The following is a 16,264-nucleotide window of genomic DNA, read 5'->3' as shown; positions in this document are numbered from 1 at the left end:
TATAAAATTAAATGTTATTAAACATAAGGGCAGACTCATAGTTGCCAATACTTATTTCAATCATGATGGTATGCCTGCCACTCCACAGATCCGACCTGTCACTTGACAACTCAAATGACCCATAACTTAACATGTTTTACCCACCTATAAATTCAGGCAGGTTCATTAGCCAGACCTGGCACGCTGTGTCATATTCTGTCCAACTCTTTTACAACCATTTAATTGCTTCCTGCTCATACACTTTCCCATCATCCCAGCACTTGTGACTCCTGGCGAAATATTTTCCCATCTACCTGAGTAAATGAACAAGATCAGCATCTTATCCCAGAAAACAGAGCTAAGGAAGTTAATTGCTGTTATTTAACAGCTGTTTCACTGGTTTCTTCTTTTTTTTTGGCCAGCTCTCCCATACCTTACCATTTGCTAAGCTGACCAAAAGGTTTTCTCCATTTTTGGATTCAAGCAACGTTTTTTTTCTTTGACAGCTGCTTTAGAGTTGCCCTCCCACTGATCACAGGTGAGCTCATCTCCAGTCTGCACTGTGGGATTTCTGATATATGGAGCTCTTCCAACACTGCTATCAGGGTGGGAGTTCAAATCTGAAATAAGAGCAGTCTGGCATCCTGAAGGCACGGCTTGTACGTGGATTATTAATTTTTTTATGGCTAGGAAGAGCCAGGGCTCGCTCAGGTTTCGCCCCCGGATGGGCAGAGCATCGGTGGCAGCTTCTGCCCGCCTGCTGCAGCCTAAGGCAGGTGAAGCTCATGGGGTGTCCTCTCATTTAGGTGGCAGCTAATCCCACCTCTCCTTCGCTGCCTGCTTTCCTGAAAGGCATATATGAGCTCAGCAGCTGTTAGACATTTACCGCTTGGTTCAGTTTGGCTGACACTGACCGCTGGCTTTGCACTTTTACTAGAAGACATTTAGGCACACGTACAGGGAAAGCAACTGTGAGTATTGAAGTTAGCTCATGGCTCCTCGTCACCGTGGAAAAGGTCAACTATGCAGCGCTTGACACAATTTCAATCAATGCTGCGCGAAGGGTTCCTTTCCACTCTTCCCTCTCATTATAGAGGCTAATTAGGAAATTGTTTCTTACTTTTTTTTTTTTTTAAAGTGCTGCAAATGTCTCTTTAAAAAGAAAGAAAGAAAAAGAAAGAGTCCTTCAACCACCTTGCATTGTGATACCACAGAGGTTTTTACTTAAAGCCAAGTACGTATCAGGTTGGGCTTTGAAAATCAATCTGTGATTTTTATTTCCCCTTTTGCTCCTTTGAATGTGCAGAGCTTTTTTTCTGTTTTTTACAGTCACTTCACAGATTGCTTTCTGATGTTCCATGGCATCAGGATCCCTGCTCTAGGGAATGAAATGTTGCCCACAAGTATGCCACCTAGCCTAGATACTTTTCCACAGTACCTGGTCCCTTGAGGTCAGAAGAAGCAGGTGGCATAAAGACAAATTTCTTTTCAGGAAGGACAGAAATATAAACTGGTCCCGTAACTCTGAGTACTACTTGGTCTAGTATAAGCACCAAAGAAAAGCCACTGGCTGCTTCTCCTTTGCAGAGCTGGCAGGAGGGGCCCCTGGGGCTGCAGTCTGCTCTGGGACCTGGTTTGACTTTTTGGTCTCACCTGATTTTCAGGGTGTTAAAACAGAAAACAGTTAACAGGTACGGATGCCGCGATCATGGGTGGGAAAGGGTGAGCTGTGCTGATGGCACTTGGAGCTTGAGCAGCTCAAATAACTAAATGGTTTATTTTGAGCAGCTGTATGAAATGGATCTTGCTGGTAGCTCTGAAGTCTAGAGGTGATTGCAGAGTGGGAGAGAGTGAGGGGTTACATACAAAGAAACGTTCTATACAAAGTCCATATAAGTATGTGCAGCCCTGGAGGTCCTAGCATATCTGCCTGACTTAGGAAGCTGAATGTGTTTATTTGCTCATCCCAAGCAATAAAAATCCCTTATTCACACAGAGTGAAAGTCCAGTGGTCTTAAAAAATTACCTCTTCCAAAATGAATTCATTTTTTTTTACAGATGCTGCTAAGATGAGCTGTAGCTGTAGACTGAATAAGGTCATTCTAGATGGAAGTATGACAACCATTTTCAGATAAATAAGATAATGCAGTGAATACAACAGCTAGCTGGAGATACATCAGTGCTAGGACTAAAGTTTTTGCTGATTACTATGCAAATCAAATACTAAGAAAGATTGCTGGTATCGCGATATCCAGAGAAGGATGATCTACTGTAAAATAACTTCCTAGCTGAGATTTTATGGTTCAACATTTAGGAACTTCTTTCAGAAAACAGATTGTTACAGAAAGGATTAGCACAGGGCAGGCAGACTTTCAATAAACTCTCCCTGCAAGTTTCCAATCAATGAATTCAGACTGTCTTTCATTTTGCAGTCATTTGTCTTCTATATTCAGCATTATATGTAAAGGTTTTTTTTAATTTTATAGTGCAAATCTTTCCTGCTTGGGACAAAAAAATCTTCATATAACCTCGGGAAAGTGCATAAGCAAGAAATGGCTGTGAACAGCTGTGAGTGTTTATGTGGCTCGTGGGCAGTGGGATCGAGTGCACCCTCGGCAAGTTTGCCAGTGACACCAAGCTGTGTGGTGCAGTCGACACGCTGGAGGGCAGGGATGCCGTCCAGAGAGACCCTGGCAGGCTGGAGAGGTGGGCCTGTGCCAACCTCATGAAGTTCAGCAAGGCCAAGCGCGAGGTCCTGCATGTGGGTCAGGGCAATCCCAAGCACGAATACAGGCTGGGCAGAGGATGGACTGAGAGCAGCCCTGAGGAGAAGGACTTGGGGGTGTCAGTAGACACGAAGCTCCACATGAGCCAGCAATGTGCGCTCGCAGCCCAGAAAGCCAGCCCCATCCCGGGCTGCATCACAAGAAGCGTGACCAGCAGGTCGAGGGGGGAGATAATGCCCCTCTGCTCCACTCTCACGAGACCCCACCTGCAGTGCTGCATCCAGCCCTGGGCCCCCAACATAAGGAGGACATGGACCTGTTGGAGTGAGTCCAGAGGAGGCCACAAAGGTGATCGGGGGCTGGAGCACCTCTCCGGTGCAGACAGGCTGGGAGAGCTGGGGCTGTTCAGCCTGGAGGAGAGAAGGCTCCAGGGAGACCTTACAGCTGCACGCCAGCACCTGGAGGGGCCTGCAACAGAGCTGGAGAGGGGCTTTATACAAAGGCATGTAGTGACAGGACAGGGGGAATGGCTTTAAACTGAAAGAGTGAAGATTTAGATCAGATACTAGGAAGAAATTCTCCACCATGAGGGTGCTGAGACACTGGCCCAGGCTGCCCAGAGCAGCTGTGGGTGCCCCATCCCTGGCAGTGCCCAAGGCCAGGCTGGATGGGGCTGGGAGCAACCTGGGCTGGTGGGAGGGGTCCCGGCTAGGGTGGGGACATGGGAACTAGATGGTCTTTAAGGTCCCTTCCAACCCAAACCATTCTATGACACTGGCAATTAAAGGTAATTAGCAGGAGACTGGCTGGTGTAAACATCTGCAGCCAATAATTGCAGCCTGTTCTCATTCCTCTGCTTTCTGAGGATTTGTAGCACTGTTGAGCTGAGCTGGTGAAGAAAATGTCATCAGTGTCTTCAGGATTTTGAGATACTGAAAAAGCTGTAAGTAAATCCTGTTTTCTTCTAGTCTGAGCTGTTATGCTGGAGCAAAGTCTCTCTTTGCAGATTATGAACCAGTTTGGTTCCTGAAAGACTATGAGAATAAGCAATGAGTCACGTGAAGCCTAAGGTTGGGAGTAATTTAAAACACTGTTCTAGCTTAGAAAAAGACTATTCTGATCTTCTAACACTGAAATGGTTTCTCGGGAAAAGCTTCCTTTTATCAGCGAGGCATGTGGGGGGAAAGAAATTGCACTTGATTGCTGATCACTGCTGCTGGTTTATGGGCTGAAAACACCAAGTGAGAGGGAGTGATATCCACCCGGAGAATGATATTCCTCGGTCACAGTAAGGCAAGGGATGCTCATCCAAGTCCCAGCTGCTCTCCTGTCCTTGGCCTGTCCCCACAGCTGGGGAAGCGCTGGTGGTACAAGCATTACTGGCAGATTCTGAGGCCCCCAGTGCCTAGGTGCATCGCTGCAAGTTAAAGTTGCAGATTCCCTTTTCTTTTTATACTGTGCATGGCTGCCAGATGGAGATTTGGTACTTATTTGTGTGCTGGTAATTAAAGTGTTTGTGATCTTAAAGAACAAGTCACCCTCCCCTGGAAATGAAGCCCTCATGCTTCATCCTCCCGATCCTTAGTGAGTATTCCATTAGTCAGTTTGTGGCTAGCCCAGTAACTCGATAGCAGCAAGTTATGTAGTTATGTGGGAACGCTGGTTTTTGGAACGGGCTGGTGTTCCCAAGCTCAGGTCCAACACTGCTAGGGTGTGTCATCTGTGTGAGGCGCTTCGTGGAAAGAAAAAGCTGTGAAGCCAGGGTCTCTAGTGCTTTCTGCAGGACAGTGTATAAGTAATTAGTAGAAGCAGTATTACATTAAGGTAAGAATGGCAACAAACGGAACTGTTTCTCCACCAAGAACTTCTCCCTGTAGTGAGAGACTGATGGTTAAACAGGCTTTCAGTTGACGCTCTTCAATTATCTGGTTTGCTAATGGCTATTTTTAGGTTTAGACATGGTAGTGGATTTGTGTGACTGAGAGTGGATTTGTGCTGACCCAGCGTCCTGTCTCTACCTTCAGCTTTACGCTAGAAAGTTTTACAGGACCCAGTAAAGGTCGCTTGAAAAGATGATTTCCTTGTGAGGTAATGAGTGAAAGAGACTGATCCTGACTTGTGCCTGAGACAAGTCTTAGTCCTGATGTCCACTCACACTTGTGCTGGGTTTAGGCTACCGCTGGATTAAGAGTAACGACGAGAATCCCAGCCCACCATCCCCACGTCAGTCTAGACTGAGGGAAGGAGAGGGCCTAAGGCTCAAAACTTTTCTCTTTATTAATTCACTCTAAAAATAGTTTTGTTGTTAGATCCCAGCCTGAATGCCGCTGGTTTCAGCAGCCAGTCTCTGCATTTTTGAAGGTCATGGCTACCTCCAGTACATGCGTTACAGCCTAGTGCTTCTTCATGCTTCTAGTGCGTTCAGACTCTCTTCAGATTTACTCTGGAAACCAGGGAGAAAACTAGATTATGATAGAGCCAAGTAATAATCTGCTGAAGTCACCCGAAATGTTCAGAAAAGGTACCGGCATGGCTTTTAAAAACAGGAACTTGTTTTTTATGACCTGCTAGGTTCTGTTCTGCCTTGCATGCTTGTGCAGTTTGATTCAGCAAATGTCGGGGGTGCTGGCCTGTGTGACCCCCTCGCTGCTGGCATCCTGCTCCAGGGAAAGCTCCTCCGCAGGGCCACTCTGTGGCAGGTGGAAAGGTCTGGAGTCTGAGACACCTTCCTAAGCCACGTAACAGGGTGCATTCGAGTGTGTGGGTCTCCCTGAATTCTAAGAGGTCTGATGGTGGGGGTTTTTTTGTTTTATACAATAGCAAAAGAGATGGCCTTAATTTTATGCCATTGTTGATGTAAGTAAACACACACTTTGTAAGAAGTGCTTGAATTATTGTATGGCTGTGTCCAAGACTACCATATCAAACGTGTCTTCCAGAGCCAAGATTCTTGTCCAAGAACCCACCCAAAACTTACTGTATGAGGTATGAAGCAATAACGGGACCCACTGATTCATCATTTGATGAAACCAGGAGTGCCCAGTATTGCCCAACAGAGGTTACGTAGGGCCCTAATGAAGTGTTTCTCTTGCATAAAAAGGAACAGATGTAGCCAACCTCATGAGAAACAGAGCTGTGACCTGCTGTGAGTTCCCACTGGGCAAAGTTTCCTTCAGATCTGAGAAGTTGCTCCAGCTGAGTCAGATTATTCCTCTGGTACCACCTCTGCAGGCTAAATGTCTCGATTCACATCTGGGTTGCCATAGGCTATGTTCTACCATGTTTCATTTAGTTACTGCATTGGCAAAATATCGTTAGACTTGGCGAATCATTGCAAACCTGACTGCTAGTGAGGGGCTCTGCTCGCTGAGGAGCTCTGCTCCATGGACAACCAGAAACTGTTCACAAACGGGTTCTGCCCTGGAGGCTTGTGGTGTATCTCACATGGAGAATCAAGCTGTGCTGCCTTGCCCAAGTTTTGGATAACAGATTGTGAATCTTCCTGCTGTACTATGAGGTGGAACTGTAGTTGTGTTTGCCCCAGAAGTCACTCCAGCAGCAAGAGGATCAAGTAGAATGTCTGGCCTTTCGACTGAATAAATGTGACAAAGCGGCTTCTGTGAGCTTGTACCAATCTTAATGTGAGGATATGCTGCAGCAAAGAGGAGCTGGGCTTCTGGTAGTAACAGCCTAGGTGAAGGGTAGAGAACACACTGACATGTTTGCTGCCGACGGAGGATTTCTAGATGAATTCCTGCATCTCCCAATGAACTGCAGCCTCCAGACCAGGCCAGACATGGGAGCTTGTAAATCCAAACAATATCTTGGGTAAACAGTACAGTAAGTGGTTATGCACTCTATTTCTTCTGCATTAAAGCAAGCAGTGCTGACATCCATTGCAGTTACCGTATATTGATGCAAGTGTTTCAGGGAATCCTGGTGCTAAGGGCTGGAATAAACCCAACCAGCATGGCGGGGCATGTCCCCGTTGGCATTCTTGTTGCCTGTCACCCCATACCAGAGTTATTTGCTCAGTGGTGTTAGTTATTCTGACTTCCAAACCAGATCTTTATTAAAGCTTCCAGGAAAGCAACAGCACTGTGGATGTCAACAGGGCCTTCAGCATCAAAGCCACAGAATAAAATTATAGATGGAAAAGACCCATTAGGTCATCTACTCAACCCATCAGCCAGTGCAGCGTTGTTCTCTGTGGTGTGCTTTTTCCTTTCTTTGTCTGCATCAAGCCAAAGGGGTTTCCACAGCTTCCCTGGGGAGACTACGACATAGCTGACTAGTTCTCGCCCTTAGGAATAACTTTGAGTCTGTGAAATAACAGAAGCATTCTATGTTTCTTTTCGATGGAGAAAAGGAACTCTGAGAGAAGGACCCTGAGTCTTATGACTAGGCTGCATCTCGGATGTAATTCTATATTAATCACGTCTTGTATACAGATCATATGAGGCTAACAGTGTGTCCCACCCCACAGCTGTCTCTTTCAGTCATTATTCCTTAGGCAGATTTTGTCATCTTGCAGTGGTAAGTAGTGCACAAACCCTGAACAATTGCATTTCACTCGGCAAACATTCAGGATTTGCCCTAACTAGCATTTGAAGTGTTCTGTCTGACTGTCACTCCTTTTCGTTGTGCCAGAGTTCTTTGGCAATGGCAATTGGTGATCTGATGTCCCAGAAAACCATAAAAATTAATTCCAACATATTTTCTTTAGGTGAATTAAAAACACTCAACAGATGTTTACTAAAACCAACTGCATTTATAGATAGAGGACTCTCGACAGCTCTTGATTTAAGACTTCTGAACGTTTTCATTTAAATGCCTTGGGCCCCTACTGTTGATCAATCACAACTTTCTGACATCTTGATCTCTTGCAAGGAAATGCTTCTGGCCAAATACATGAATGTACTTTTTGACCTTGGGTATTGGGCATTAACAAACATGAATCCAATTGTATTTTTCAGAGGGAATAAAGTACTTCCATAGCTATTAAAAGTCACACAATTGCGTGTTTTGTTGATCCATGCTCATATAAACTGTTGAAGTTGACTATGGAGATAGTTTTAAAGCGATGCCAGTACTTATAGCGTTCTAATGACGGCTGTATTTGTTTCACACTTCTCAGCCACTGAAAATTATGTTTAGCATGCAGGATAACTTTAAAAGTAATAGTTTTAGAGCTATGGAAGGCCAGGATTAGTACCGTTTTGTGATTGAGTTATGCTTCACGCAGTGAGCAAGGATTCAGAAGAAGCCTTTGTCTGACTGCCACTTTGGCTACAGGGAAAGGGGGGAAATCTGAATACCCAACACGTCTTTGTTAGCAGTTGGATGTCATTTTCTTTTGTTTAGCGTTTGCACAGTGCTCTGTGTAATGTAGGAATATAATAAAGCTTTGCCAGCAACAGCACCAGACCTCGGGAACATGCACAAGCCAGTGAGACTATGTAATGTGCTTTATCATAAGGCAGCAGTAGAAGAGGCAACTTGATAGACCTGTGATGGAGTTGTAACAAAAGGGTTTTCCCTGCTCTGTTGGTGTATGCTTTGTAGTACTAAACCAGGAGGTTAGTTCTTTGGTCTAGTTTTGACTCTAATGCCTAACTTGTAGGCATTTTTCCTTCACACCAGTTAAATAGAGCTTAAATTATTTCTCTGCTGTTCATTAGAAGTGAGCAAGTTTCACATGAATCTTTCAGCCTCCCATGTAACGCTCCTGCCGTTGCCTGTTAGCTGATTGCACACCTGGGAAATGGAGGTTTGGCAAACCAGAAGGTCGAGATCAATAAGCAAAGGCATGGGAGGAAAAGGTGCTGTCTAGGGAAGTCCCAAGGGATAATAAGATAGGAGCTAAGCCTTAGCCTTCTCCACGCCTAGAGATCTACACACTCACAGCATTTGTAAGAAACTCCAGTATCATTCCTACCTGGGTAAGTAACAACAATGTTGTGTCAGGATTAACAATCCTACCGCAGCCAGACAGCCCCTGTTTCAATGTTGGGGTTTTTTTCCTTTTTTTTTTTTCCTTTTTGTTCTTTCCTGATTTGTGGCTCTAGAGGCACTTGGTGTTCTCCAACAGCTCAAATATAATGGAAGCTGGAAGAATAGCCCATTTGCTGGGCAGATGTTGCTAGTGCGCTGCTTTACCAGCGCATGTTGTTGCACACCAGCCCAACACTGGGATAAAGTTGACTCTTCCAGACAACCGTGGCTGTGGCTTTGCGTGAATTCCTTTAGTCTGAGTGCCAGCTTAAACCGACCCTATCCCTCTCCTCATCCAGCTGTTCTGTTATTTTGGCGGCTACTCAAAATTTCTTGGAATAATTGCAAATGAGTAATAATTTTTCATATGGCTTGTATGCAATCCTGGCATCAGTGATCATTTGCATGCTTTGTTATATACATAGCTATGCCTACCACACGTGTTCTGAACAGTTGAATAGCAAACTTCAGAAGCAGGGGGACAGAGGTGAAGTGCAATTTGTTATTATTGTCATTAATGTAGATTCTCATGGTTTAAGATCGACTGCATTAGCAGAAAATAACGATGTAAAAATAAATAGGCAGGCCGTGTTGGCAAGCATGTTCCCAGGAGCAAGCAGGATGGAAAAATCCAGCATCCTTTTGTAGGAACCAAACTACTCGGAAGCACTTCAGCTGTGTTTTTTCCGCTCTGTCTGGGCTGTCCCATAATTGCTAAGTACCTCAAAGCTCATCTGAGTAAAAAGCAAATGCAAAGAGAGACTATTCTCCCGCACTGCAGCCTTCCAGCCTGCTCAAGACAGAGCGCCGGAAGCTCACCAGTTTTGGTTATTCGTCAGGCTTACTCAGCTGGCAAAGTTATTACGAACTGGAGGCTCTGCGCAGGTGACCTGGGGTGGGACACATGTCATGCTTCGGGAAATATGAAGCCCTCTTTAAAGCCACTCTTGAAGCCTCTCTTAGCTAGAAACTCTAACAAAACGTATAGTGCTGCCCTTGGGTGAGGAATGACATTCTAACAGAAATACCAGTATCTTGCTGCCTCCTTGGAGTAACAGGTTGGCTTTTTGGCTTTTCATTTGGTTGCAGTCTTCCAGGCAGCGAGGCTTACGGTTTCTCCTGGAGAACTTTTATTAGTCTACCTGATGTGATTAGTATCAAAAAACCCCACGTCCCAACCCCCCACAAATTCACCGAGATGATGAAGTGGGAGCTCTGCCTATTCTGACTCAGCTGTCTGCTTCTCTTCCCACCCAGGGAGGGCAAGGAGTTCTCTGTCGCTGGATCCATGACTTCCTGGCATCGATTGTCATGGGAAGAGGGATGGGCGGGGAAATCCCCCCAACCCCAGGTGTTTGACCTGTCTGTTAGCGCCCCAGGAAAGCTGAGACCCTTGTGCCTGACCAGTCTGTCAGCGCCCCGTTACAGGGACCCTTCACTGAACAGCCCCACTGGATCCGAGGGCAGCGCGAGCGCCTCGTTCAGGGAAACAGGCCAACAGCATGGGGGGGACCCCGCGGTGGGTCTGCCCGCTGCTTAAATGCGTCACCCGCTGTTGGCAGCCGCTAGCGCCCACAAAGGCTCATGCTAACAGTTCACGGGATAACACTCTTTATAATAAAATCGTGACAAGTTAGGATTCATGATTGCTGGTGATAGGGACTGTCTGCAAAAACAAGCTTGAAGTGATATGCAAACAAATTATATAGATCTGAAACCTTAATTACTGATGACAGCTAGAATGAGTTAGTTATTTAGTGTGCAGAAGTCAAAGTTCTTACCCAACAGGGGTCCCTATGGGGGAGAAGGCAGGTTTAGCCTGCAGACTGATCCCAGAAGTTACGGTGGAGTCTTCCCTAACTTCTCCCCTCATCCATTCACTTCTTGTACTTTTCTTTACTCTCAGGTGGAGCTTGAGTGACTCTAGTCATACATTCTTTCGTTATCGATTGGTGTAAACTTCTCTCGCTTTCACTTAAAGACATAGTTGACAAGAAATAGAAAACGCATGCTCAGTGAGGGGTGGTTGTGCCTTGGAGGTGGGTAACTTTGGGATGGAGGTCTGCGTTAGTATTATAATGTGATGATAATGAGCAAGGTTCATCTAAGGAGAACAGTTTTGCCACAGTTGTTGGCCCGGTAACAGACATCTTCTCATATATTTTCCATTTGACAGTGGCTACTGCAGCTTATCGGCTGCACGGCACCACCAGGTTCCCAGTCCTGCTGGGAGCACGGTAGGGCCTGGCCGGGGGGCTCCGCTCCGCCCCAGTCTCCGCTGCTCCTCCAGGATAGCAGGCTGTGCTGCCTGGGGAACCACGGTGGAGCAGATTCCATGCATGCCAACCATTCAAAAGTGGCAACTGTATTTTTCCCTGAAAAGGTTGTTAGAATACTACAACTTCTGCTAGTTCCCAATTTTCTAGAATTCCCTCCCTCCAAGTGATTTTCCCACAATTGTCACAGCTCCTTTTACAGTTTTCTCGCATTGCTAATGCCTTAATGCAAGTTGAGAAGAAAGGCAAGAACAGGACTGATGTATCATCCCTTCTCCCCTAACAAAAGACCTCCTCCTTCTCTCTGACTGCTGCTAGCCTGCGTATCGCTATGATACAGCGTCATAGGACAGGATGGAAAAAAAAAATAATAATAATTATTCCTGCAGAACTTAAATGGCTTGAATTACCTGCAGTGCTGATCAGTTTGGCCCACTGCCAGCAGTAACTTCTACATGGAAGCAGAGGAAAGGGAAAATGGTGTTTTGGGTTTGCCGCTGTGAACACCTGGCACGCGGGATTCCTTGCTGCTGTCCTGCACCCTAAGGAAGGGTCCGTGTCATCTGGCGGAGTGCAAGCACCAAGGTTGTGGTCAGGACTGAGGTGCCCTAGCAAGGCAGCACTGGATACTACAGACTGCCGTGCTTGCTAGACATGGCAAGCTAAAAATGTCTTTTTAACTTAGCTGTAAAGGAAAGGGGAAGTTTTCTTCCAACTAGGACACGCAGTTATTTTGTCTTGGACATTTGGAGACAACCTTTCGGACTAGGAATCCATAAACCACAAAACACTCATGTTAAAAGCATCTGGCCGAAGACACTACATTCATGACTGTTTTTTCTTTTTCCTTTTACAAAACAAAAGCAAACAAATTCCTTTGCTGTAATCAATAGTATACAAAAGATGATTTTCTTCAGTTCAAGGATATCAGCTTTAAATTTTGAGGCTACAAGCAATATTAAGTGATACAAGACCATTATTTCTGTGGCAAAATTTACTGTACAAATGTTTTCTAAAAAGCCAATGACTAATATTACATTTTTGTGACATAATGAAAAAAACATCCAAGTCTAAGAGAAAACAAGTAAAGTATATGCATATACAGCTCATCTTTATTTAAGCTTATTTTACATATTATAATACAGTAGTTACTTTCTGGATGAGGGCTCACAAATTATAAAATTAATCCATCAGGTTTTCAGATTTGGCAGGGTGAAAGGTTTTCTTGCTGTGTTCTAACAGAGTAGGGGGAAAGCATCACTTTGGTGGTAAAGAGCTAAATAACCACACAGTTAATGGAGGGAAATTTTAGGAAAATAATTACGTTAATTCACTTCAGACCTGATCCTGCAACCTTGCTTTGCCCAGCAGCAGACCCATATTTACACTTTGCAGAATCACATCCTTACTGAGGCAGCGATTGCCAAATAGCTGTTGGTGAGGGAAGTGCCATGTGTGCCAATTCTAGTAACCAGTAAGGCAGTACAGTCTGCCCTATATTTTCAGACTTTTGCTACCTTACATAACTAGGTGCAAAATACTTATTTTTATTTCTGGTTCTTTTCTTTGGAAGTGCAGTCATGTGCAATCAGCTGGAATAAGTGTGCTGATAATTTTCCTTCAGAAATTGTAATGGTTAGCGATGTGGACGCTTTTCTTTTTAGGCAGAAACCATGAGGCGCTGAAGCAAGCATTCACTTTTCTTGCACTTGAGGTCACAAATTTATGCAAGTCAAAAATGTTGGGCCTGCCAAAAACATCATGCTACACTCCACCAAATAAAAGGACACTGTTATTCTTACAAGGAAAGGTTTGACAGGACAGGAAATAGGCAGGGTCATAGAAGTTTACTTAATACCGAAACTTATTTAACCATCTTTAAGCCAAAATACAATTATAGTTATTTTTTAAAAAATACTGGGGGGGGGGGGGGGGATGCAGGCAGGGAAGACAAATACAAAAGCACCAGACTGCACCATTACAGGAGTAGCAACCAATACAGCATCTAGGGAACTTCAATAATAATTCACATAATTCAGGTTACTATATGTCACCCGTGTTATACTGGGTTAACACATGTTAAGTAAGTTTTAATTCATATCCTGAACTTGCAGCAAGAGGCATCTGGTTCAGAGAATCCAATGCAGAGTTTACCAAGCTATACATTACTTTCATTACAATGCAATCCTCAAGAAAACTGCATTCCACTTGAAGGAATGGAGGAAGGGAGAGTAAGAAGAGAGGGAATATGAAAGATAGGAAAAATGTTGCTGTTCATTACAATTTTCCATTTTTGTTGAAACACAGCAGGAGAGCAAAGCCACAGGCTTCTCTACTGCTCTTGCATGCCAGGAGGGATTATGCAAACACTGCAACCACCCAAATCTTATTTAAATTATAGTCATTGTTCCCCCTTTAATGGTTATACTTTTGCCTGCTTTCACTCAAATATTGCTGCATCTTGCTTTCCGCCAACATAGTCCCAATGGGAGTCATCAACTCTTAATTATAGATGAACAGATCTTTGAAAAATACCTCTGTAAAAAAAAAAAAAAAGGGGAAAGAAAGCAAACTTTAAGTGCCATCTAGTGGCTGATCTACTAACAAAGAAAATTAAATGGATCCAAAAAATTCTTAACATGCCACAGTGTAATGTAACTGTAGCTGAACTGAGGAAGCAATGCTTAAATTCACAATCATGAAAGACCAGGTGGAGAAACAAGAAAAGGACTATTATCAATAGTATAATTACTATAATTTTTAAGATTTTTGTCTGTAAGGAGAGAGTTCACCTGTTCCTTCAAGACTTGCATCAGTTTATGAGCTTCTGCCTTGCTAAGGAAGTATAACTTGTCATACGTATTTCAGTCCAAACAAGAAAATACAACCCTCTCAGATCTCAAAATTGGACCCAAACCACAGGAGTGAATCTGGAGGCAAGCATCTGGATTCAAAAGTTAGCATTCTCCTCCAAATTCACCTGGGGATGAAGGACAGGTTTTCTCTATCTCTATTTGCAACAAGTCAAATCCATTTCTAAAAGAAAGGAAGCAGATTTTTAGTAATGTTCTTTTCTTTTCCCTGCAGGAAAAAGCCATTTTCTGCTGTAGATAAGAATTCCCGACAAATTATTATTCCATTATAAAAGCTCCACGTTCCATTTACACCAAGGATGTTTGAGATCATTCCCCAAGCCTTAGCTAACTCCTTTTGGAGGTAATGTGTCCCTTCTCCAACAGCAGTTGACAGTCCAAACTTAAATAGCTTTGTCTGAACCTGTTCAGTGACAATGGAGAGCAGCCCAACAAAATTTTTGTTTAATGTGATTTTCATTTCATTTCCATTGCAAATAGCATTAGACTGTGGACCTGCTTTGGAAAGAAGTTTTATATCTCTTCAGTTCCATACCTATATCTTGAACCCTGGGGATCACACCTCAGTGACAGCTTCTGGAGACATGAACCTGTCCAAATAGAGTAAGACCTGTGCATGTTAGTGTCTAGCTTCTCCTGAGGTTACTTGCTCCAGCATGTTGTTCAGTCAATGACACAGCCAGTTTTCTCAATGAATTACAAAATTATTTACAACTAGTTAATTTAGGCAAACTGATAGATCTCAGATAAAGTAATGAACAAGATCAATGTGTTTCCCAGTCCTCTCTTCCTTTTGCTAACATAAAAATTTTCAAATGTTCTTATTTTTGTTTGAAAGAGGATCAAATGTGCTAATTAAAGCTTAAAATGTACTATCATAAAGAGGGAAATTTAAACCCTGCTAAAGAAGTGTCAGTCTATCTTCTTCCTCTTGCTTATAGGGAGACGGTTTTATCAGGAAGAGCCAGGGGAAGTTAAAAACCAGCTTCTGACAGGTACTGTTCTGTGCCTCCTGCGTACGTTTGCCAGATACCAAGATAAAATACTTCTGTAGTGCAGGTAATATTAATGGAAAAAGGGAATATTAAAATAATTTGGAGGTTATACTTTTCATATTAATGAAATTGTAGGACTTTTTAAAAAAAAAAAAACCACAACAAAAAACAAAACACAAGGCAGGGGGAGAAGAGATGTAGGCAGCATGGTTTGAACCAGAAAGTAGTAACTACTGTTGTAGAAATTCTCTACTCACTATTAACACAAAAAATTTCTACAGATTTCGATACAGGCCCCTCAAGAACTTTGACTACATTGGTATGTAACGCTTGTTGCCTGGTTAGAAGTATTTGTCTTGCATAGATTTGCCATACATATTGAAGCAAACCCCCAACACTACAGAAGGAATTACCAGAATTTGTTACCCTGGTGCAACTGTTTGAAATTCAGCGTAGAGGTGAGCTTGAAAGCATTCCTGCTGTTTCAGACAGACAGACTTTTCCAAGGCCTTACTGGGAAGAGCTTTGCAGTAATCTTAAACTCATTACATGCTTCTTTAGATGAAGTACTGAGAAACAATGGAATGGAATTACACTATACCAATTTTCAAAATAAGTGAGGCCATTTCGGTAATGACACTTTGATAACAGTCTGTATGTTGACAACTTTCAGCAGGCATGGATTTGCAAATTTGTGTTTCTTCCTCATGTGTCTGAGAATGCTTTTTCCAGCAAATACTATCCCTTCTTATCTCAGAATCTGCAGTATTAGTATTACTTTCAAAAATGGCAACTAGATCAGTTTCCAACAGGCACAACAAACAGTAAGTATCAATGAAACTTCTTCCTTGTTGGTTGCTGTTCCAAGCAATATCTTGTAGCATCTTTTAAAAAGGACTTGCAGCAGTGTATCTCCTGCTGTTTTTTTGCTCTTGGGGGTGAGGAAGAAAAGAGGAACAGCAAAACTTGCTTGCAACTTACAGTCCAGCAAGAGGAAACAGCTTTATACAAAAGGATCATAGTTATTTTAAAACCTCTAAATAGCCTTTGGTAGTTGAAGTTCCTTTTTGACAGGTTATAGAATGGAAGAAACTTGGTGTAAAGATCAGCTTTTCCAGTTCATTTAAAAGTTCATTGGTATGATGTGCTGCTTGCTTACAATAGGCTTTTGCACAGTAAGCCTGCTTATGAAGGTCTGGGGATACAGATACAAATACACTGTTGTGATAAGGGTGTAGGGGCAAAAAAAAGGGCTGCTAAACATATAATGCATGTGGAGGGAGAGACTTCTACCCTAACCAAAGATGAATGTACTCACTGTTTCAGCACTGCCAAGTCAATGTAATGACTATCTTGTGCTTGAAGAAATTTGAATGCTGTTGTATTAAGCTTTACTTTCCAGCTCCTTAGGGAAGGGGGCG

This window comes from Falco biarmicus, chromosome 7, assembly GCF_023638135.1.
Source record: "Falco biarmicus isolate bFalBia1 chromosome 7, bFalBia1.pri, whole genome shotgun sequence".
Lineage (NCBI taxonomy): Eukaryota > Metazoa > Chordata > Aves > Falconiformes > Falconidae > Falco > Falco biarmicus.
The sequence above is the reverse complement of the archived record's forward strand: the minus strand, read 5'-3'. Positions refer to the sequence as shown.